This window comes from Esox lucius, chromosome 13 (assembly GCF_011004845.1).
Source record: "Esox lucius isolate fEsoLuc1 chromosome 13, fEsoLuc1.pri, whole genome shotgun sequence".
NCBI classification, from domain to species: Eukaryota; Metazoa; Chordata; class Actinopteri; order Esociformes; family Esocidae; genus Esox; species Esox lucius.
The window spans coordinates 35,940,627-35,966,559 of NC_047581.1; the positions used below are offsets into that span (position 1 = coordinate 35,940,627).

The window sequence follows — 25,933 nt, forward strand, 5'->3', positions numbered from 1 at the left end:
TCAGGTGAGCTAGTTCAGGGCAAAAACTAAACTGTGAGGTTGCTGGGGGGTCCCCAGGAGAGGGTTGAAGACCAATGACCTAAACTGACAAGAGCAAGAGAGTTCATTGTAACTGCTCCCAGGGTATTGCTGTAAATTACTATCACAATATCAAAAGTCCTCAAAGAAAAGAGTGTAGGTCAATTATTATTAAAATCATTCATGTTGTTACATGCATAGATTAGACTATTGTCCGCTTTTATTTTGCAGCCTTATTGCGCCCAATTAATACTGCTTACTACAGTAAACCTATCTAAGACAACCACCAGCATACATAGCTGTAAAGTACTGTAAAAAAGAAAGTAGACCAGTTGCAGTTGGAGATTACCCGAATAGTTAAAATATTTGAGAAATTATCACTACAATACATAGAATTTATGCAACAAATTAAGCACTCCCCCTGGAAAGTTGTGTTATATTTATTTTATTTTTACATATTTGGACACATGGATATGTAATCTTCAACACTATTGACAAATAAAGGTAATGTAGCAAATGACACTGAAAGATTATGTATTGCAATCATTTATTAATCAAAAATCAACAGAAGGAAGAGAAAAAACAATAGCCAATGTAGCCCCCTTTGGCTGAGCTGGGAGATACAACCAATTGTCATTACTAAGTCATGTATTTAGTTGAATGGAGTCCATCTGTGTGCCTTTAAGGTTTTTCTGGTTTGTATTTGTAACTGTCATTCTAAATTGTAATCTAGAACAATCTGTAAATTGTTCTTCAGCTTTTTGCCAGTGATTGCTGCACCGGTGATCAGCAAACCCTAGCATCGACCAAGGCCATTCTTAATTCCCCCTGTCCAAAATTCCTGGAACTGCTAGTGGCTGTTGGTGGTTTTCAGGAAATGCAACATTGGGGATGGGTTCTTAAAATGGTTGCAATTTACAGATGCGTCTGTGCTTGAATACTCATCAATTGATCCCTGTCACCCCGTTCTAACTTTCACAGAGGGGCGAGACAGGTTTGTTTACTTTTGCTACTGCTCTACACTCTGGACAATAAAACCTCTCAATCAAACTAAGATCTCATATAGCAGTGCACGGTTATAACAGCAATGCTTGCACCAATTTCTGTACAGGGGATGACATTATGCTCTTTGTTATTAAAGTTAAATCAAGTGTCACAGTCGTACTAGAATTGGTAAATTAATTTGCTACCTCCTCTGTATACAGGATTTATTGACAAGAGTAAGCTGATGTCGATACAGATAAATATATCTCTGCCAGTAAAAATTTATGTTATTCATTTGGTATTTTTCCCACAATTACTACAAAATGTACAGATTATTCCTATTTTAATAACTAAAAATTGTTTTAAGCAACTGGGCTCAGTCATGATCCCAAATATCTGGGATTATAAAACACACAGGATGGGTAACAGACACCTCTGCAAATCCAAGATGGAGGTAGCGCTGTCTCTAATTTTATACCTAACTGTTGGGTGGCTAACATCCTGCTACAATCCAGCTTCATTCAGCTGGTTTGGGATGGAGCCTAAGGACTGCCACTCCTTTATCACGCCTTTGCTGCAACCCCTTTGCTATTGGTGCTGTGTTTATGTCCAGTGTCACTCTGGAGAAACCACTTTGTTATTATGATCCAATTAAATATAGGACAATCTGGAAGCAAATACCCTACAAGGCAATTTTGAACCTTGCCATTCCTGCACATGCACTTCACCCCTTCTGACCTTGATAAAACTTTTGTGCAATAGAAATGTATTTGGGCAATAGAGAAACCATAGGAGATTTATTTATATATATATATATATATATATATATATATATATATATATATATATTTATACACACCTAAAGGATTATTAGGAACACCATACTAATACTGTGTTTGACCCCCTTTCGCCTTCAGAACTGCCTTAATTCTACGTGGCATTGATTCAACAAGGTGCTGAAAGCACCTATTGGGTTGCTCTATTGGGTTGAGATATGGTGACTGTGGGGGCCATTTCAGTACAGTGAACTCATTGTCATGTTCAAGAAACCAATTTGAAATCATTTGTAACATGGTGCATTATCCTGCTGGAAGTAGCCATCAGAGGATGGGTACATGGTGGTCATAAAGGGATGGATATGGTCAGAAACAATGCTCAGGTAGGCCGTGGCATTTAAACGATGCCCAATTGGCACTAAGGGGCCTAAAGTGTGCCAAGAAAACATCCCCCACACCATTACATCACCACCACCACCAGCCTGCACAGTGGTAACAAGCCATGATGGATCCATGTTCTCATTCTGTTTACGCCAAATTCTGACTCTACCATCTGAATGTCTCAACAGAAATCGAGACTCATCAGACCAGGCAACATTCTTCCAGTCTTCAACTGTCCAATTTTGGTGAGCTCGTGCAAATTGTAGCCTCTTTTTCCTATTTATAGTGGAGATGAGTGGTACCCGGTGGGGTCTTCTGCTGTTGTAGCCCATCCGCCTCAAGGTTGTGCGTGTTGTGGCTTCACAAATGCTTTGCTCCATACCTCGGTTGTAATGAGTGGTTATTTCAGTCAAAGTTGCTCTTCTATCAGCTTGAATCAGTCGGCCCTCCTCTGACCTCTAGCATCAACAAGGCATTTTCGCCCACAGGACTGCGGCATACTGGATGTTTTTCCCTTTTCACACCATTCTTTGTAAACCCTAGAAATGGTTGTGCATGAAAATCCCAGTAACTGGCACCAACAACAATGCCACTCCAGTTTGGAGTTCAGGAGATTGTCTTGACCAGGACCACACCCCTAAATGCAATGAAGCAACTGCCATGTGAATGGTTGATTAGATATTTGCATTAATGAGAAATTGAACAGGTGTTCCTAATAATCCTTTAGGTGAGTGTATATATATATAGGAGGATTTGCTTCCCTTAACTTGCTAAGGGAAACATGTGCCCTTCACAAAATTATTTTTCAGATACTTACAGATTAGAGGCAATGAAATTAACACCCAACATTTGAAAATGTTAGATCTTCTCTGTTTGATGGGTACTTCAAAATGTGCTCCAAATCAGCCAGCTTTTTTCAACTGACCTGTCTCATGTTTACCTTATTTAAGATGGGGGATGGAGGAGGTTTTGCAATTTTTTGTTTTGCATTTGCAGACCGTTTTCAGGTGCATATCCATGTATTTGCACTGCCCAGAGCCCTTCTCTCTCATTGGAGGGATTGCCACGCATATGATTTATCACCTCAGTCCCCAGTGGCATACTGAGTTGTGTGCTTACACACACACACACACACACACACACACAGCAGGAGTATGTTTTTCCCCTGTCTCAATTAAACACGTCACTCATTTGCCTTGATAACAAAATCACATTTCCCCATGAGGACCTCAGGGCTGAATTGAGCTTAATGTGTTGTAGTTTGATGAAGTCAGCAGAGAAGGCAATTCATTTAGGAAATACTGCGATGCATCCACCACAAGACCTGTCTATATACAGTATTTCCTGTATAGGACATACATATTCAAAATAGTATTCTTTCCAAATGGTATACAGTTATGTGAAAAAGTGAGGACAAACCCTGGAAAGTTGTATTTTTTCAACATATTTGGACATATGGATTGGTAATCTTCAGTTCATCACTTGACAGATGAAGGTAACCTAATTTAACAACTTTCAGTATGTGATTTTGCCCCTCTGACTGAAACAACTTAATGTAGCTGTTTCTTTCAAACTGTCCATCAGTCTATTACATCAATCAGTCTATTACATCGATTTTCCTCACTATTCCTTACAGAACTGTTTGATGTTCAAGGGCTTTGCTTCTGTTTTGGGTCATGTTACAAAATCCATGTTTATTTCAGGTTTTCGACAGATGGCCTCACATTCTCCTCAATAATTCTTCAGTATAATATGGAATTCATGGTTGACTCAGTGATGGCAAGTTGGTTAGGCCCTGAGGCAGCGAAGCAGCCCCAAACCATTATACCACTATCTCTATGCTTTACAGTTGGCATGAGGTTGTCAAACATGGTGTCTGGGATTGCAGCCAAACAACAACTCCTTTGACCCATTTGTCCGGAGCACATTGTTCCAATACTTTTGGTCTTTTCCCCGGTGTTGTCTGGCAAACATCAGTCATGTCTATGGCGTTAGATATCTGCCAAAGTGTAGGTATTGTTGGGATCGTAAGAAAATCCATGGGTAAATCAGTATGATGGTAAAAAATGTAATACGTTAAACATGCGTACGCGTGAAATTAGATCTGTGAATGTACAAACACTGTGTTATGATGACGAACTAGTGAGGTGCCTGCACTTGGGCCGTGGTGGCGCTGACGGTCTCATAGACTTTCAATTGGAGCAGGGCGATGACTTGCAAACTACAAGCAGTTTTGCGAGCTGCGCGGTGTGTGGTGCTCGGTCCCATGAGAGGTGCTGCTTTCTGTGCACCATGTCGAGCAATGAACAGTGTTCATCTTGTCAACCAATCAAATCCTCATTTATTGACAACAAATATGAGAGGAAAGAAAGAGGATAAATATATTATTGTCGGATTTCCCATTATTAAACAATTTAACTTTGCACTCTGCAGACCTACAGGGACATAAACCAAACAAATGCATTGTGAAGGAATGTTGGTGCAGTTGTGTGCTTATCAGGCGGGTGTTGGCCTATATATTATGGACGCAAAAGGAGGTGAGTGGGTTTATAATACCGTAGTTTATACGGGTTTGACTGGCTAACTTGCACTAGTGAAGTTGTTAATTTAATGGCAATCGTCATGTATAATTTTGTTTTTATATTATAACAAGAATAATATTGCACACACATGAGAATTGCAAATAATCTGCTTACCTAGACAATTACATTATGTATTTAAAATGAACCCACAAAAAAATTACAATTTGCTTGGCTTTCATTTTTATTTAATTTATAAAAACATATAACATCTGTAAACTTCTAGACGACATACCAAAACCTAACTTCGCCAGAGTATTGTTGTTACTATGGTACCCAGCGCAAACGCAGCCGCTGTAGCTGTCATGTGTGTACACCCCTCCCCCCCCCACCCCCCCCCCCCCCCCACACACACACACACTTTTACGAATCTAGTTTTACAATTCTAAAGTACAACTTCATGATGTGGACTTTTGGCAGTTTCATCTCATCCTCCTAAAAAATGTAACTAAAACTTTCTGGGAGGAGTGCCAATATAACAAGCATGGCAGTGTGAACAACAAGAAATCAGGGAAACCGGAAATAGGCATTTTATTTTGAACATGAAATCAGGAATCTCAAGTCTTTGGTAGAGCACTGGGCTATTGGTCCAAGTTTTTGTTACTAGGTGTACAGTTTCGAAGAGCTGAGTTTGGATCCTAACTTTGCAGATGCCAGATTACTGACCAAAGTTTGTAAGTAGAAAAATGATTCATTAACAAATAAATGGAGACATAAAGTAACAATTTAAAGTAAAAATTCAAGGGTGTTGGTACAGTCACAGATCTAATTTCACGCTTACGTTTCATGTTTTACATGTTAATTCTTTACGATCATACCAATTTACAAATGTATGTTCTTACAATCCCAACAATACGTACACTTAACCTTTTGGCACATATTTAACTTGTCTTGATGATAAATTTGAGAGCAGAGGCTTTTTCTTTCCTGACCTCCGATGTAGGCCAAGTTTGTGCAGTCTCTTTGTAACAGCTGGCTCATACTGTACACTTCAACATTGAATCTGGCAAGAGAGGCCTGTAGGTCCCTTGATGTTACCCTGCGGTTCTTATAGACTTCTCAATTTGTAGATGAACCTCAGACAGTGGAATGATGTACTTAAAATTGCTTGGAAATGGCTTTGTAACCCCTCCCAGACTCATGGGCATTAATAATCTGTCTTCTTAGGGCCTCAGACAGGGCTTGTGAACTTAGCATAATATTTTACCACACGTCCATTTGGTTAAGACCAAATCAGACCAAGTTTCTAATCTTTGGAGAAAGGCTGGAGCTTACTCTATAATGATTTTCTAATAATTTCCACCAGTTTTAGTGGACCGGATTATCCTTTTAGCCATTTTATGTGATGGTTAGGGTAACCATTTTTTTTAACACAATTTCACTTTAATTAATAAATGTGGTTGGAATTTATGTCAAATCTCCTTCTATATTTCCAGGGGGTGTACTCACTTCTTCACATGACTGTATACTGTAAATTGTGACTTAATTGAATTGAAATGTGAAATATTATTATTGGAAAAATATTTATAACATTTTTAATAAATAGCAAAGCTTTGTATATTGTGTCCATATTGTTACCTCACCACAGGCAGCAGCTTCATCATTGATAGAACATGGACTGTATTCTCCCTTGTATAGAGGAGTTGTGTTCTTCACACAGCCCAGATCTCAACAGTAGTTTTATTTTTAGATCAAACATTATAGTCAGCATCCATTGTGTACTGTTGAGTTTCACACTCGTTCCCAATTTTAATCTTTGTGACATCTCCTCAGTGTCTTCTGCTCTTTTGAATTCCCACTCATGAGCCCTGCAAGATAAATAAAGATGATAGAAATATTACAGTCAAACCTCTGCATAGTCAATCAAACACACTCATTGCGCAATGTCACTCTTCATTTTTAATGGCAGGCCTTTTTGGAATTTGAAAGCTGGTGAGCATTATACATCATTTCCTTCTTTTATTAATCAAACAACAGTTTGAAATGCACGCTACTGATCTCAGCAGTATACTACCTCGGAGCGGAAAGAAAATAGAACAAAAAACTCTGTCAAATGTAACTGCTCACCAACGGCACGGAAAACGGTTCAGAGAGGAATACTGAGGTTTCTTTGGTGTAGCGCCTCCTTCTACATTCGCTCTAATCTACAAAAATGCAAATTGCAACGCAAATGCAAATACCACTGAATTATTTATGTATTGTGTTTCTTAACACAAACCAAGAGCTTTTTACTTAAACAGAATAATGTACTGTAGCTTTGAAGTACATGTGTTTTGCCAAAGCAATGCAGCGTTCACACATGGTTCTGTCTTGACAATTTGGCAGAAGCTGCACATATGCAGATATGTACTCGTCCTGGATTTTATTAAAATTTGAAATGCATGCTTCTGAATCATATTGTTGCATGACAGGCCGGGATTGTGTAGAGCTGTAATTAAGCTGACCTCCATCTTTACCATACCTGAATGCTATTAAGCCTACTTCAGTATACAGCTACTGTATAACAGTCAGTTGGTTTACATTCCCTCTGTTTACTGAGTTTTTGCTGTTGGACAGTTATCTCAATTTCAGGGGCCATATTCACAAAACAATTTATCATACCACTAGGAGGACTCCTAAACAGCACTAAATGGTCCTAGATAAGTGTTCCCTCTTAAAACCAATTCACAAAGCTGCTAAGACCAACTTCTACTAAGGGAACGGGGAGAAGTCTTAAGCTAAGAGAAAGGACGGGGTTGGACCCGTTGCTATGGATGATGTCATGTGCCACAAACAAACTTACTAAGCCCACAGTGATTGGCTGATAGGAGAGGGGTCTCTGTCAGTGAAGTCATCATAGCAATACTGTAGAAAAATGTGTCATGTTGCCATATTGAAATAAAGACATGAACATGTGAAAGTGTTATTGATTAAACATGAAACCAAGGATGATATACTAACTAGTCAAGATATGTTCAGCTAATTGTCAGTCTCTTACATGTCTGGCAGCTCATAAAGAAATGCACGTTCATCTTTTGATGTTGTGATAATTTGTGCAATAACGTGTCCCATCTACAGCACCAACTACACTGGGGGGTCCTGCTATGACCATGAATTCGCCTTTGTTTCTTTCTAGTCGACGAACATCATGAGGAAACCAAATGAATTGTTGCATGATATGGGGTCTGGAGTGGGCATTAATAGTTTGATGTAATATTCTACTGACAGATGACTGAGACTTGTAGTTCGTCTGCGCTGCATCGCTGCATTTTCCCTGTGGCCAAGTAGCGTCAAACTGTCACAACCTTGATCTCCGATGTTATTGGGCTGTTCCTGTTTTTTAGTGAAGTGACTGCATCCCTGACTTGCTCTACTATGATCATAACACCCTCTCGAATGAGGCGATGCCTTGTAAAATCGATATCAATAAATATTTCTAAAACGTCAACCTGATTACGAGGCGGATTGCCGGCAGCAGCCTTTAGGATTGTTTGTGATTTGATCTTAGTGACTTAGGAGTCCTTGACTGCTCCTAACTTGTCCCAGATTAAGGAGCTGGTTTTAGAGCTCAATCTCATCAGTTGTACTCCCAGCACCACTGCTTCCCCTGGCTATGATGTAAACACGCCAATACCGTTGCTTTCCATATCTGAGATGTAGCTAACTAACCCATTAATTTACAACAAAACAAGCTAACTTGAGCTCTTCTAACCTAAATTATTTGTATATAGCTAGTACAGTAGTAGTTGTGTAAAGTTAGTCAAAGATTCCTGACAGAAATGACAAGCATAATAGGTGGCTAGAAAAATCCCAGATTTTTTTGTTATTTGACAATGAGTGTTGTGTAATCAGCTCAAAGTCTTTCATCCCTAGATATCAAACTCTGTGATATTTCTAATGTCTTTGTAACAGTACCGAACAGAGGCCCGTGTTCATGGTTACAACTGCAGAGTGTGCAGTGTAGGTTTATTTAAACCGCAGAAGGAGCAGGCAAGAAATCGTGATCGCTGGACAGGTTAGGGTTAAAAATACTGGCAATAAAAAACACAAGTGAAGGTACAAAGGAGTAAACAAAGAGTATATCAGGGACAGGCTGAATGGTCAAACACAAAAAGAACAAAGTCTGGGACTGGTAAATTCAATCTAAGAAAGTGAACACTTAGTAGCAGCTTAGTAGTGGACAAAACAGTACCTCACAATCAGACGGGGGTGAGACTGAGCTAAACACTGTGACAAACAGAAGAACAGGCAAGTGACAACAGGTTCTTAGTGTTCAGGTGATTGGGAGGCGGGAAGAGTGCGGCGTTCAGTTGGAGTGGAAGGTTGAGATTCAGGGAGTGAGTAGGATTCAGATGTCAGGTGGCGTGCATGGGCACGTGAACTGGACACAGGCCCGGCAATTTAAGCTAGCTGTCTTGGCTGGCTGGTTTGCTGGCAAGCCAACGTTTGCTAACTCTGACAAACTAATGTTTGGTATAGTCCTGTCATTTCATTTTCTAATATGAAAGTGATTAGTAACCTGGCTAATTGCAAAGCTACATAAATCAAGTATTCATTTTGGTGATAATTGATTGACCCAGATCTCATTCAAGTCCCCTCCAACTTAAATATATTACAATACTACGGTTTTATTTAGATGAACAACATTTTTGGCCAGATTTGCGTCAAGGATAATTAATTTTATGATGTATAAACAGCTAAAAATCGTTACATTCCCAGTGTTTTTTGGTAATCTTTCTTGACAGATGCAGCTAACGAGGTCTAAAGACGATGTCTCGCTCGCTGTGTACTGAAGTGGTATAGGCAGCAACATAGAAGTGTGGAGCATTACCATGTATAAATAGAATCCAAAAAGAAATGTTGAGAAGCAACGAAAATCATCCCAATGAAACAATTCTATCACCAGCCACAGCTCTTTTTTTTTGCCAGAGAGCCCCTCGTTGCCAGGTAAACAACATATTCAGTGACTTCATACAGCTTCCCAGTCAGTGGTCTGGCCAAAGCATTGGCGCGCAAGATGTGTTTTGCCAAACGGCACAGAGACAGTTTCTTGTTGTTAGCATGAATAGAAATGTGTGTTAACGTTTCAAGTTAATGTTATTTAAATTCTGTTAAATTACTGTAGTGTGACGACGGCCCAAGTGTATGTGAACACCTCCCTCTGCTACCGCATGCCAGGGCAAACGCCAAGGGGTCTGTGCCCAACCCTTCAGGTGCTAGGTCTGACGAAATACAAGCGCTAAACGCTAGCTGTGGGTGGTCATCAAAACACAGCATGAGGTGAGTAAGCGTTCGGACAATCTATGTTCACGTTGAACCAGAAATCCACGTTCCCACATTTTCTCCCAAAGCCATGACACCTGACCTTGAATGTAGTCGGCAATGGCTAAAGCTAATAGGTTGGGCACATAGAGGCGGTTGGTTTACACACAGACTCAAGAGCAATTAGCACCAGTTGTCAGATTCACACTGCCTACTTCTCAGCAGGAAATGCTGTGTATATTATCAGTTCTGCGCGCATGCAATAAATGCCTTCTTCTCGCTCTCATTGACTTGTACCAGTGATTTCTTCACCCGTTTTCTGACGTGGCGCTGGCGTCTAGCATCTAGCGATTCAACAAGAAGAAACGGTAAGCACTACAAAGATGGTCGTCAAAATACAACGTGAGGCGAATCGGCAGTTGGAGGTTAGATGAGCGCCAAGTGGTTGTAAGATCGACAACCACTGCCATGTGCTAAACCCCAATTATAACACTATTTGCACAATCATACCTTTTTTCCAATGCCTAACCCCTAATTAAAAAATCATGTTCCCTAGTTGGGACCTGACAAAAAACGCTGTGGTTACCAGTTTTTCAGGGTTTACAGTCTCTGTCGGCACATCAGATCCAGACATTTACACATGGGTCAATCCAACACACAGACTATGTGTGAAATACATTTTATTTCATGTGGTGTAGCCAAATCCAAATGACTGTTTAGGTCCATGCAGGATCTAATAACATTTTCTTTTTACCAATCAACATTTTACTGTGCTTTTATTCTATTTGGGAAATGCAGATCTGCTTTAATATTTGGTTTTACAAACAACCACAATAATTTACAAACACAGCCAGATATGGGTAGGCCTCTATTGTAATGATAATGATTTGTATGATTGTATGTGTGTGTGTGTGTGTGTGTGTGTGTGTGTGTGGGCGAGGGGGGGGGGGTGTTGGTGATTGGGTGGTTGGAGGGGGAGATGCTTATTATAATCTGGTAGTTTCACAAGTGGAATTAGACGAACTGGTATTTTCCCAGGCGGCAGGCAGTGTATTTGGGGACGTGGAAATGCTTCCAGACTTAATCCTTGGATAGGGCAGAGTCTCACTGAGCCAATGCAGAATATCTGTGAGCTGGTGTAACACAACCACATCTGGAGGTGAGAGCATGTCCCTTTAGCTGCGTCTGGGAGTGCTTGAGTCTGGGTATTTCTCCAGGTTCAGCCCAACCGCGGCATAGGCAGAACTGCAACACACCTCAAAGACCCCCTCAGATCCCCTGGAGACCAGGGGTGTTTTAACTGAGGCAGCCCCTCCCCCATCATCATTCTATTCTCCGATTGGTCCTCCGACCATTCAGATCGGAGCTTTTGCCACTAATCAAACACGGTGAAAGGTGTTGGTCTGCCTGTGTATATGCACACTTACACACCCACCTAAATTAGTTTCAGTGAAATCCGTGTGTGGAATCTCATCTGATTTGCTACAGGAAATCATTTATTTGTGCGATTTCGTTCTTTTGTTACTCAGTGTGGCCGTTCTAACGTCATCTTCGTCTTTCGTATGTAGAAACATGTATGCACTCTGTCCACATGTCCTATATATACATGCCTACAGCATTCAAAAATATCAGTTAGGAAAATACCAGCAAATTTAGTGTGTCACTTGGCAGTGTTTGTAATAGGAGTAAGAGCATGTCACTGCAAAAAGACGCACAGCTTTGCCTTAGGTTTATATAATAGTCAATATTTTTTCCTCTCGATGAAAACTAATAACAGCATTTTTGTTATGTACATAGGCCTTGATCCATGATTTTGGATTTGTAGTCTAGATGAATATTGATTAGGCTGAATGTTAATGCATGAAATTGTAATCACATTTAATAGCAAATAGCCTGATACAATAATTTTAACTGGCAGTTTATTGTGAAGCAAATCGATTGTAAGCCAATAAATACGAATATACTCCTGTGTTAAAGACTTTGACCTTGGGTTTAAGCATGTTTGACCATCATTTGACATTTGACCTCTTATATGTTGACATATCACCCCTGCTTGTTAACAGCTATTGATCACCTCTCCCCGAAGACATCCTAAAGTAAATAAATGGCAATAGGAAAGGTCTACATGTTTCTCTTCCAAATAGGATATAAACACATATATATTGAATTCAACACTTGAACATTCACTTTATATTTATGTTTTATAAAAGTAAATATCTAACAACCAAAATGAAAATGTAATTGTCAGAAAATTTAATTGAATGAATTAATATCCCCTCTTTTATCACCCAATTGTAAGCAAGTTTTCCTTTGTCCACGGCAGGACAAATCAATCAGAACCAATCATTTAATGTAGGTATAATTTTATATATATATATTATTAATGTAAATTACTGTGCTTGTTGCTCATGCTATTTGGGAAAGCCTTGCTTAAAAAAATTGAAAATGTAAATAATTTGTAGATAATATATTATAATACCATATCACCTAAACTTAAAGGTGCACACCAAATGCTCATCAATACAAGAGGCGTGGGAAATCACTATCCTCTGTCTTTCAAAATCAATTTTCCAATCAACAACAATATATTTCAGGACTCTTTCTGGAAGCGTTCAGGAATTGATAAATTTGAAATTCAGTCATGATGATTCCTACTGATTCATCACTGTAGTATTATAATTTCATTGTTGTTCTTATTGTTACAATGGTTATTTGCTGTTGTAAAAAAAAAAAGATTATAATGAATTGATGCATTAGCTCAAAGATTTTGCAAATAAACACATACAAACACGTCCGTATGATTTCTTCTTTATTTTCTCTCCACTGCACTGTCGCCAGTTCTTGGGCAGGGGGAAAGCGGGGGAAGGCGCGCAGTGGAATGACGACTCCCTGAAAGTTCTCAGGGAAGTGCTTGTGTCTGGCTGTGGAGGAGGCAGCTGATTTGGGATTGAGCGTTAGCATAACAAAGGGCCAGAGCCTGTGAACTTGGGACACCTTTCGACCCTAGTGCAGTGGCCATGAATAGCCCCCAGGCCTGCCCATAAAGCGCCCCTGCAGCTCGCCTGTTCCTGGATAAATTGTTAATCAGGGTAATTTAATATAGTTTTCAATATGCCTCATCTCTCATCGGGAAAGCATTCACAGGCCCCGCGCCCTCGCACCCAAAATGGGGCCCCTATTCAGACAGGCAGCTGCATGGCCTTCTAGCCCCCCGAATTGAAATGTTCAAACATCAACAACACGGATGCCTGAGAGCCTGTCTGTATGTTTGTGTGTGTTTGTGTGTTTGTGTGTGTGCTTGCGTGTCTTTGTGTGTGTGTGTGTGTGTGTGTGGTGAGGAGGACTGATGGGAGGAGTTCTGCTGTGAACTGGTCCTCTGTCTGTCCTCTAAACTTGAACGTGAATGGCCTTTCATCCATACCTAAACACACACACACACACAGAGACTTCACTTGAGGACAAACAGTGGCGACAATGGAAGCTGAATTCTTTTGTGAAAATGTTTGCATTCTAAATATACATTTTGATATTGACTTGTGTTGCAGTACGATGTGTCAGAAGCCTGGTGTGACCTTACCAAATACAAGTAGGTCTTGATAACAAATGTCAAACAAACAAGTTCACTGAGTGATTATTGTAAACTTCTGTGTAACCATTGTGATGAAAGTATGAAATACAATGGTTTTATTGTTGCGACCATCTTTTATAATGCCTTTTTTCTAGTTCAAGAAAAGTTTCCCTTTCTGCAACAGTCAGTAGATTTCACTGTGCCAATTCAGATGAGGTTCATGCAATAATGCCAGTGCATAATATACCAATTAAAGAGACTGAAGAAGATATTAAGCACTTAGTGATCTGTGATATTTCATACACGTTTAAGGGATTTTATAATATACACACATCGGCTAACATGATTATTCACCTCTAGAATTATTCCTTTTTAACAATGGCCCTGAAATGTATTTAATTGTGATTTTGTTTGAGATTAATCTACGCAAAACTCTACATAACACCATTATGAAAATATAATAGCTTTTATTTTCATCAGTACTCTGGCCCTTTTTTAAGGCAAACTTAAATGTGTTTTACTTTGCAGATCACATAAGTTACAGGGACTCACTTTAAGAAAAAAATAAAAGATGACTTCCCCCTTCCTGTGTAAACTAATGCATTTTTAGCACGAATTCAACTACAAAGACCAGGGAGATTTTCAGAAGCTTTGAAAAGAAGAGAGTTGATTTGTAAATGGGTAACAATATCAAACGCGTTATATGTTTTTATGCACATATAGTACACACGTGTATGTCTTTTTCTTTTTACAACATATTGCATTTGTCCGTTTAATTTTTTATTTACTTTTGGGCTTATGATGTGTTTTGATTAAATCCCTCTATAAGCACGTTGGAATTCATAATAATTTTGTTGGTGATGTATTTAACCACCAGACACATCAGTGATACGGTCGTACTTGTGAACTGATCTGTAGGGGAGGAAGGACAGGGATGTCAACAGGAACCCATTCAAAAAACGGCTACAGTGTTCAATGGCTGTTGAGAGATAACTGAGGCTGGAACGACACATTGTGGCTCTTTTAATGACCTTAATTACAGAATACACATAGCAGGAAAAATATCAGTTTTTTTTACTGACATTAGTAGGTCTTGATTCAAACATTTTAAGCCCACATTGCACATGAATAAAAATAAAAAAGTGTTAAAAAAATGGAAGGGTGAGATATATTATTCTATATTATTATCACCTGTCCGTTTATATATACAGTCGATAATGATTTAAATGGATGACTGGGGACCTGTTTTGCACGATATACAAGGACCCATTTTGGCTTGTGAGTGCTACAAGACTACAGGCTGAAATTACACCTCTTTAATATTGCTTAATCTGAATAATGGCCTTGCCAGGGCGGTCAGAGTCCGTGCCCAGGAGGAAATAACATCAACCCTGCTACCCCAGAACATCCATAATAGGTTAGATCTGGACCCCACAGCAGCGATGAGGCTTTCCATGGCAGTCTGCTCCAACATGACAGGGTGGGTTTTAGTCTGGACAGCGAGGGGTGATGTCATTTCTCTGCGCAATAACTCTGTGTGTCTGTCTCATCTGGGTGGCGTAACCGAGGTGTGGCGAGTCACATGAGCGTGGGCTGCTGTGTGTGACTGTGTGAAGACGGGGGGGGGGGGGGGGGGTGGCGGCCCAGGGACAACTATACCGTCTGTAAACACTGCAGTAACGGTGGGTGACTCCGGCCCTGTCTTAACTTTGTGTGTATCGAGGAAGGGAAATGGATGACGCAAGACTGGCCAATGACACTGACCCTTTCATTTTCAGACCGGAGAGTGTGTGTGTGTGTGTGTCCATCGTGTTCCAATATCATGTATTAGCTTTAGACATCATTTTTGTTATTTCACACTCTCTTAGCACCTAGCAGTCAGGCATCACAGTCTCCATGACCTCTGTACTACAAACCTCTGACACAGATTCATAATCCTCCCTACTATGTTGGCCAGGTGCATTTAGTAAATGTTCGTCAAGCAGAAAAGAGCCCTGAGAGACTTGGTTGGTGCGGCTGCCTGTGGGCATTCAGTTGACAATAGAGAGCTGCATTGGTTGGATATACTGAGAGCAATGCATAGCTGTGGGGTGAAAAGAGGACCTCTATTGGTGGTGTTCTGTAATGTGCCCGTGTGGAAGAGACAGGCCAGTCACTAGGAGAGGCGATGTAAGATGTGGCAACGTGGAGTCATTCTTCAGCAGGACCAAGGAGTCATGTTCTTTATATTCTTAGTTTATTTGGTTAATTTGGCAGTTACAAAATGACAGATTGAATACAGGTAGGTTTGAGACACAAATTAAAGGGTTGGAGTGGGCAACTGAAATCTCTGGTAGGGCGAGATGTCATATATGTTGAAACCGGGAGTTTTACCTCTAAACTCTGTCTGCATTTAGGAGTAATCTAACGTCTAGTTTTTATTTTTCACATTTCTACCAGTCCTCCTACCAGCATGTTAATCTTTATAATGTGCTGTTACTCTACGGTCTTGAGGTGCAGGAGTGGTTTTTCAAGATCACAAAATATATTGGAACAGATGTCCTCTGGAATCAGAGACCCCAGCGTTATTGTCTATTTTTGTAACTATGTATTCAATAAATCATTACACGTTCCCACTTAGACCTTTGAATAGAAGTGGCCTGCACTTGTCTCATATACCAATGCCTGTCTCAAGCCTGTCTGAGGCTGTATGCTACTCTGTTTTGCTGCAGATAATTTGCCAGCCTTAAATCATTGCCCCCCTGCCCCACCCCAACCCCAGACATTAGTAATAGTACATTCTAGAACCCACTCCCTGTACATAGTTACTGTGTCTTTCCTGCTCTATCACTCCCGCCATGGCCCTTTCCGAGGCCTATCCCAACCCAGATTGTTCAGATAGGCAGACCAAATATAATTTTCGAACAACCCCCCCCCCCCCCAAAATAATTTGTGAATGAAATACGCAAGCTGAGTATATTACATCAAAAACTGTGATATTTATAAATATTCTAGGACTTTTTAAAGAATGCTTCTCCTACGAAACACGGCAGCGGTTTAAGGGCAGTTTAGGAAGTGTTTGGGTGAGTCCACAGTGTCAGTCAATACAGGGACAATAGCCTGATAGGCCCCTTGGGGCCAGGGGTCTAAATCTGGGGCTGGGGTCGTGGGACGACGTCTAGACACTTTGCCTGCATGCATGGTCTCAGCCTCCAGGTCCTCCTCTCTGAAAGGAAGAGCCTGACCTGTGTCTAGTCACCATGGGATACTAAGGCAGGAGAGCGGGAGGGCGAGAGAGAAAAGAAGAGGAGACAGAGAGAGGGAGAGGGACAAAGGGAGAGGCAGAGACAGACTGGGAGAGGCAGAGACAGACAGGGAGAGGCAGAGACAGACAGGGAGAGGCAGTGACAGACAGGGAGAGGCAGTGACAGACAGACAGGGAGAGGCAGTGAGAGACCGACAGGGAGAGGCAATGAGAGACAGACAGAGAGGGAGTGAGAGACAGACAGAGAGGCAATGAGAGACAGACAGAGACGGGCAGTGAGAGACAGACAGAGAGGGAGTGAGAGACAGACAGAGGCAATGAGAGACAGACAGAGAGGGGCAGTGAGAGACAGACAGAGGCAATGAGAGACAGACAGAGAGGGGCAGTGAGAGACAGACAGAGAGGCAGTGAGAGACCGACTGAGAGAAGCAGTGACAAACAGATAGATTCAGAGAATTGCAGTCAGATCAGATTACTCTTTAATGGTACATTTAAACATTTACACTATGTTACGTGGTGTAAAGGTACTACTTGGTGTAAAGGTACTAACTGGTGTGAAGGTACTACAAGTGTGACAGGGTCAGTGTAAACATTACGTACTCTTCAAACATTTATGAACAATATACTGAGTGGTGAGATGAGAGAAAGGTGTATGAGTGGTTAGAAAATATTCTATATTAATAATTAATATACAGAAATGTATAGCTGATGTACATATTTACAGATTTGCCATTCCATCTAGATAGTACAGTATATTCATCTGTCAGATGTAGGCTGATGGGCAGAGCCATGGGAGTAGAATAGTACTGCTGTTTAATTGGTAGTTAACAGTCAGGAGGTGATTTGATGTGGCTGGCAGAGAGAGAGAGGGAGAGACAGAGAAAGAGACAGAGAGACAGAGAGAGAGAGACAGAGAGACAGAGGGAGAGAGAGAGAGAGACAGAGGGAGAGACAGAGAGACAGAGAGAGAGACAGAGAGACAGAGAGACAGAGAGAGAGAGAGACAGAGAGATAGAGAGAGAGACAGAGAGACAGAGAGAGAGACAGAGAGAGACAGAGAGAGAGAGAGAGAGACAGAGAGAGAGACAGTGAGAAAGACAGAGAGAGAGACAGAGAGAGAGAGAGACAGAGAGAGAGACAGAGTGAGAGAGAGAGAGAGAGACAGAGAGAGACAGAGAGAGAGACAGAGTGAGAGAGAGTGAGATAGAATGAGAGGGAGAGAGAGAGTGAGAGTGAGAGATTATCTGTGTAAACACAAGGAGGGAAGTACATGTTTTTGTTAATTTATTCATTAAAATGGCCAACAAGTAAACCCCTGGACAATACAGCGACAACTTGCTAAGTTGATATTGGCCTAATCAATTGCAATGTTTATAGTACCAGAACAGCCTTCGAAGTTCTACATTTTGCAGGGGGCAGGATAGGCATGATGAGATTTGACCTTTTACTTTGAACACTTCTCCCCCCTGTTTGTAAAGTGACCACCTAAACCACTGTAACCAGACAGGCCCCAGCCCCTCCCCATCCTCCGATGTCATGTGTCAGCGAACATCTAAGTGAGATCGTGTTTGATTACTAGAACCTGAAAACCCAAGAGAGCCAAGCACACCGCCGACAAACAGAGCGTACAACAAAAACCTCTCCACTTCTCTCCTTCTATCTGTCTTGCTCTGTGCAGTGAGACAGTGTGAAATGGTTGCTGCAGGGTGCGGTTTAATTGAAAGGCAGAAAAGAACAGTGCTTGTTTAAACCAACCAGCAGTCCACAGGGGCATGGCGGGAAAACAAAGAGGGCCCCTGGGGCGCGTGACGTGTCAACACTAATGGCCAAGTAGCAGAAAGTGTCTGTTCTGTTGCCATCGTCCTATCGTATCAGGTCAGAGTGCGCAACACCCCAACATTCAAATATTTAGTCTTGGGGTTGTATGCCTCCAACCAGATAAACATGCGTGTGGATTATTTCCTTTCAATATCCACCAGATAGTCAACACGCCATTTTAAAATAACCTCAACGAACCCTAAAGGACATCATGGCGACGGTTCATAATGGGTTTGGCTGGTTGTCATAAATGCCTTGTGAGGACGTGCTACGGAGTACGTTCTACATTCTACGTTCTAGGTCTAGTTGCATACAGACAGACTACGGTACCTTCATGACTCACATGAAACAGCACAAGCTGTCATGAGGGTGGTCCCTACGAGGAGGAAAGGAACAGATAATTGGCTGGAGGAAAGACAGGATTTATGGGATTGGCAGATCCCATGGAATTCACCACGGTTATCAATACTTTGCTTTCGTTGCACATTGAAAATGAACACATCCTTCATGGTTCTGGACACCAGGTGTCATCGCGTTGCGGCATGAACATGAAAAGTGTACAGCTATTCTGTTTAGGTTACAGAAAACACAGGTGTTTTATCTGAGAATTTTTTCATCTGTTTTCACAGTGGACACGAGTATATGTCTCAAGAGTAAAGATACAGCATCTGAATTTTCAGTGAGGAAATCAGAGGCCTTTCCATTGCTGACCTACATAAGCATTCCCCAATCGCCAGATTCGGAGCCCACAAGACGGAAGCTCATTTTGACAGCAATAAATAGTAGCATTACATATCAATAAAGCTTTCTGCGAGATAGGGAGGGAATGCACATCAACAAGGCAGCCAGGTGGATTCAGAGGAACATGGAGAAGAGGAGAGTGAAGAACAAAAGTATACAGAGAGGGAGCATGTTCATGTGGTTCTGGCCTTTAGCCAGGTGCTTCTTGGGACACCCGGACAGTCTCTCAAGATACACTTAAAAACGAATCACTATCCACCGAGTTAAACATACACACACATACACACACGCACACACACCCACACACACACTGAATGTGTTTGAGAATGTCTAATCATATTAATTTAAGAGGCCAGACATCATACTTTTACACGTATACCCGTTTTATTTGCGTTTAGTACCAACCTGCAATTCATAAGTGAGTTTTGTAACAGTTCAAATCAGACAGCATGGGTGTGACAGTGTTTGATAGAGGGAGTCGTTGTGTACAGCACTGCATCATCATCAAGGAAATGCGTAGATTCTTGTTACAGATTCCTTTAAATGAATTGAGAAGATTCTGAACTAAATACAGTACAGCATATGCATAGATGCCAATGTTGTTAGCATCATACCATCCATGCTATCTGTCAGATCCTAAACATGTTACTTCTCTGTACATGTTTGACACTTGTCAGGCATGTGGCAGACACTGATCTAGAGAGACTTAGATGAGCCATTAAGATTAAGTTCCTTGTTCAAGGGCGCAACGGAATCTTTATCATGTTGGTTTGGGGATTCGAATCAGCCACCTTTTGGTTACCTTACCTCTTCTATCAGCATTGCATTACCTCTTCTGGTTCTGGGGGAGAGCGTTTGGGGCAAACAACGTTTGGGGCAAACAAAATAGAACATCCACTTAGATCAAATGTTTTATTTCAGAGAAGTTTCCAAAGTTGGAGAAGAGTGTTTAGTATCTGGCCATGCACTGGGATCATGAGGTGGATGGCGAGTCTTTTTCCAAACCAAATAAGATAACAAAGTCCTGCTATCTGCAGATAAAAGTGAAATACTGTGCCGTCCTGAAGGAAAAAAAGAAGAAAGCTTTTTTTCAGATATAATGGAGTTTAGAAGTTAGCTACTCCTCTCCTGTTCTACCAAGGTCATGTTTCTCCTAAGCCTAAAAGAAACACTGCTGAATATGTTTTCTTCAAATGGCATGTCAACAGTGAAATTCTTGCATTAATTCTTCACTGTTTACCTGGGATCAATCGTAAGTGACTCCAGAGCATGGTACATAAAGCTTTTTGTGGTTCCCCAATGCTCTTGGCTCAATTCAATTGTGCTGAAAAATGTATTGCACAACATTGCAATTCCAGGAAGAATAGTTTAACCTGTGATCCTTAACTTGAAATGTTACATCAGCCTTCATTTCATTTCAATAGACATTTGTCAACGATCAGCCTAATAGAATTCCCTCCCTGGTATCCATTTTTATTTCTAATGCCAGATTACATACAATACATACTTAATCCTAATGTTTACACTTAACCATTTGTGATGAATGATTCGTTTTGATTTGCATCAAACATGATCTACTGCAGGTCACATTGTGTTTTATCTGTGCTGATGGTAGGACAGAAGGATGTATGAGCTGGAAAAGAACAATATTGAACAATACTGAACAAAACCATTGATATATGCAAACTAAAATCTTTCCACATCATATGTGTGTGTGTGTGTGTGTGTAGGAACCCACATATTTCCAATGGTTTCATAGGTAGTGTGGTTTCATTTTCAGCATCACCACCTTGTGTTCTCACTGCCCACAATTTACATAACATTGTCCTATGTAAATGGATCGTTTTTGTTGGATTTTCACACACGTTATTTTTGTAAAAGGAAACATGATGTTATGTGACATCTGAGATCTTGTCTGCCGATGCCAGTCGCAGCTCAGCTCCTTTCGCAAATGGTGCGGTTGAGATTAGAATATACGTACACTGTCTTTAGGATCCTGAGCTGAGAATATTGTCGAAAAACAGAGCATGACACCGGCTGCAGCGCGTCCCATGTCACCTCACAAAAGCAGATGAAACAAACAACAACGGACAGATTCCACACACGCACCTGTCATGTTCCCACAATCACATCAAGTGAACCTGTTGTCAACACAAAAAGGTGTTATTGTGTTCAGGGTGTCATACTAACATCCCATATCTACCCTATTAAGTGCATCTGACCAACCCACAGGCATGTGTGTGTGTGTGTGTGTGTGTACTATATGTGTTAGTCTCTGCGTGTTTGTGTGTCTGTTTGTGTGAGGAACAAACGTGTGAAGATGGAGGGGAGGGGGGGGGTTGCTGATGATAGCTTATCCCAAGTCCCTTCTAGCCTGGTTAGTACACACTGATATGTGCATACATGTGTCTTTGAGTGTGTGGGTGTGTGTGTGTGTTAGAAAAGATCGAGGCTATCATTCAACTCCTGGAGCGTCCAGGTACTCTACATGATATGATATGATGATACAGGCCCAATTAAGGGATGAGTCGGTGTGAAAAATGTGATGACAGGGCGTACAGAGGACTAGACTCTGATCTGACATCTGAGAGAGTGAAAAGAGAGGAAGGAGGGATACAGACAGAGGGTAAGAGAAATAAAAAGGGGGAGGGGTGAGAAAGAGCAGGAGATAGGAGTGGGTGAGGGAGAGGTTTAATGCGATTTGTGAGAGAAAACCTTGATAGGAGATGAAATATGGAAGGGAAAGATAAAACAGAAGGAAAAGATGAGAAGACAGAAGGAACAGATGAGGAGACAGAAGGAGTAGAGGAGGAGACAGAGGGTATGGAAGATGAGACAGTTGGTAGGGAAATATGTGACAGAGGGTAGGGAAGATGAGCCAGAGGGTAGGGAAGATGAGACAGTTGGGAGGGAAAGATGAGACAGTTGGTAGGGAAGATGAGACAGAGGGTAGGGGAGATGAGACAGTTGGTAGGGAAGATGAGACAGAGGGTAGGGAAGATGAGACAGAGGGTAGGGAAGATGAGACATTTGGTAGAGAAAGATGAGACAGTTGGTAGGGAAGATGAGACAGAGGGTAGGGAAGATGAGACAGTTGGTAGGGAAGATGAGACAGTTGGTATGGAAGATGAGACAGAGGGTAGGGAAGATGAGACAGTTGGTAGGGAAGATGAGCCAGAGGGTAGGGAAGATGAGCCAGAGGGTAGGGAAGATGAGCCAGAGGGTAGGGAAGATGAGACAGTTGGTAGGGAAAGATGAGACAGTTGGTAGGGAAAGATGAGACAGAGGGTAGGGAAGATGAGCCAGAGGGTAGGGAAGATGAGCCAGAGGGTAGGGAAGATGAGACAGAGGGTAGGGTTGTTGTCATTGTCCATCAGGAACAAGTACTATATCCATGTTGTTGGAACCAAATTCACATTTGCTTAACCTGTGCTTTATTTATTGTCATGCCCAAATTAGATCATGTTGGAATTAAGAATTATTGCAACAATGTGTTATGCTTATGTGTGAAAATATGATTGTTAATTTAGACACAGCCCTTTTTGCCCAGGTAATAGTGTCATATACTACATTGGCAATATATGCATGGCAAACCGTAGGTGTGACAATAAACAGTGTTAAACCAACCATGCACACAATAGTTTATACTTTGTTATCCGTTGGCTTTGATAACTTCGAAGAACAATATCTGTCACAAAACTGAGAGGCCGGTTATCTCAGTTCTGTTAAGAAATGTTTATGATTTATCAATCAATCAAATGTATTTATAAAGCCCTTTTTACATCGGCAGTAGTCACAAAGTGCTTTTACAAAACACATGGCATTAAAACCCAAGGAGCAAACAACAGTAGTGTTGAATTTCAGTGGCTAGGAAAAACTCCCTAAGAATGCCACAATTTAGGAAGAAACTTAGAGAGGACCCAGGCTCAGAGGGGTGACCAGTCCTCTTCTGGCTGTGCCAGGATTTAGCACCCACAGAGAAGTGAATCCTGCCCAAGGAACACACCGCAGAAATATTTTAAACATGCTGTTAATCTAGCGGGAAATTAATAATCCTCAAAAAGCTCCGAAACAAAAAAAGATCTTAGTGAATATTTTTTATTCCGTTCATTTAGAAAATGTACAGTGGTGTAAGTGGTTCTTACAGTGGACATATTCCCTTTATGGTTTATCATTTTAATTAATTTAATAAATGTTGATAGAGATGAAATGATCTGCAGGATCCATTTTGACATACCAGTTCATTGTAAATCCTGAATCCTGAAGACAGACTTTTACAAATCAGAATAACAGAATGATGTTGCACTATACAGATTCTTAAGAATTCACAAAATACACATTTAAATCACAAAGCAAAAATAAAAACCCTCGGTTTAAACAATGGGAGTGCATGTTTTGAGGTTTCTGTGCATGTTCAACAGGTGTGTGGAGGCTGATAATAAATAGTTGTTTTCTGGAACGTCTCCATCTGCAGACTGCATCTCAATGGATGTGTAAGCTGATGTTCTCTCTCCCTCCACGAGAGACAACAGAAAAGGGGAACCCAAGTAGATTGGCCACCTGGAAGAGACAAACACAGACTATTAGTTCAACAACATAATTTATGTCCAAATGCTGTACATGTTCAGCTATTCATGGTTAAACTTTGAACTTGGATGGGGCATTGCTGTCACACCCAAGGCAATGAATTGCATTTTCCTTCTCTTCCCCAGCAGTCAGCTATGTGTGTTTATTTTCTAATACAGTATACTGTATATTGTGTTTCAAACCGACTGTTCAACTCAACATATAATTAACAAGAACAGCATAACACACACACACACACCAGTGAAAAGTATGAAGAATATCTCTTTCTACATTTCTCTACTTAAAAACATCAGGTCTGCGCAGTTCCATTTTCCAATACTGGATAGCAACAAAGGGCGCTAACAATGACCCCTGACCTGAGGTCCCTTCACATCACCCTGCGCCTTCACACATTGTTCCCCTGGCCTTCTCACATGTATTGTCTTACAAGATATCCTAAGAAGCCGATAATACAACAAGGTTTTGTGCTCAGGACACAAGGCCTGGGTGTGTCTGTGTGCCACAGCCGCTTATTCTTCTCTCGTAGAGCCGCGGAGCTGGGGAACGCCTTATCAGATCCCACTTACACCCACTGCAACCTGGGTTAAGATCCCCTGTCCAAGCCCACCCCCGCCATCCGTTCACCCGACACTCCCTTCCTCCAACAAGGTATTATCCTATCATGTTTCCGGAAACTACATAGAGGCTGCTCTTAAGAACTGGTGAGTGCTAGCTTTTGTGCGCCCAACATGGAACTACTCTGTGAACCAGGTTGCTACAGCAGCCAAGGCTAACGGAGGTTCAAGAGAGACACATCACAGCTGAATGTTGTGTTTACTGTCTTCTTGGGATGTTTCGGTTTACCACAGGGCAGGACTGCAGGCCACAGTACAGCGCACTGAAATACTGTTTATTGTTGCTAAAACACAACCCCATAACATTCATTCATGCAACTCTTGCTGCCTCCTTCCCTCCTTCCTTCCCCTCTCTGCCTCCATCCACTGCCTCTCTCCCTCCTTCTCCTAACTCCCTCCCTGCCTGCCTGACTCCCTGGCTGTTTGTGGCAGTTGATCTGAGCTCTCTTCCAGTTTGCCTCCCAGCATCTTCCTTGTGCTGACTTGACACATTTACCCATCTGGAGCTAAAGTATCGTCAAACTACAAGCACATTTCATTATTCCAAAGTTTGTGCGTGTGTGTGTGTGTGCGTGTCCACTAAGTTACTTGGCATTGCTGTTATCTGTCCCGGAGTTCTCAGTTACCTCAGACAGAGGGGGCTAATGCTAGACTACATGCACTACAAGACAGAGGGGGCTAACGCTAAACTACTTGCATTTCTAGACAGAGGGGGCTAACGCTAGACTACATGCACTACTAGATAGAGAGGGCTACCGCTAGACAACATGCACTACTAGACAGAGGGGGCTAACGCTAGACTACATGCACTACTAGACAGAAGGGCTAACGCTAGACTACATGCACTACTAGACAGAAGGGCTAAAGCTAGACTACTTGCATTTCTAGACAGAGGGGGCTAACGCTAGACTACATGCACTACTAGACAGAAGGGCTAACGCTAGACTACATGCACTACTAGACAGAAGGGCTAACGCTAGACTACATGCACTACTAGACAGAAGGGCTAAAACTAGACTACTTGCATTTCTAGACAGAGGGGGCTAACGCTAGACTACATGCACTACTAGACAGAAGGGCTAACGCTAGACTACATGCACTACTAGACAGAAGGGCTAACGCTAGACTACATGCACTACTAGATAGAGGGGGCTAACGCTAGACTACTTGCACTACCGTCTCCAGAACAACGCCATTTGCATGAAAGAAAATCTCAAAATCTCTGACATTTCCGTCCTCTTCCCTGCGCCCCCCCAAAAAAAGATTTCATGTGAAAGCAAGGCTACCCCCAGGAGACTGGCACTGGCAGAAAGTGGGTCTCCGATCGCCCCAAGTCAGACTCGAGTGTCGTGGAGTCCCTTCCTTAATGCCTCACCCGCTAA

The 25,933-nt window shown here is 41.5% G+C and overlaps 1 long non-coding RNA gene across 2 annotated transcripts in view; it reads right to left on the reverse strand.

The window, feature by feature from the left end:
- Positions 1–23,432: 23,432 nt before the first annotated feature.
- The window catches only part of LOC105014646, a 46,562-nt gene continuing 44,061 nt past the window's right edge, over positions 23,433–25,933 (reverse strand). For both annotated transcript variants that reach the window (XR_828325.4, XR_828326.4), the window contains exon 4: positions 23,433–23,910. This is a non-coding gene — a long non-coding RNA (uncharacterized LOC105014646). The remainder of the gene's footprint in view (positions 23,911–25,933) is intronic.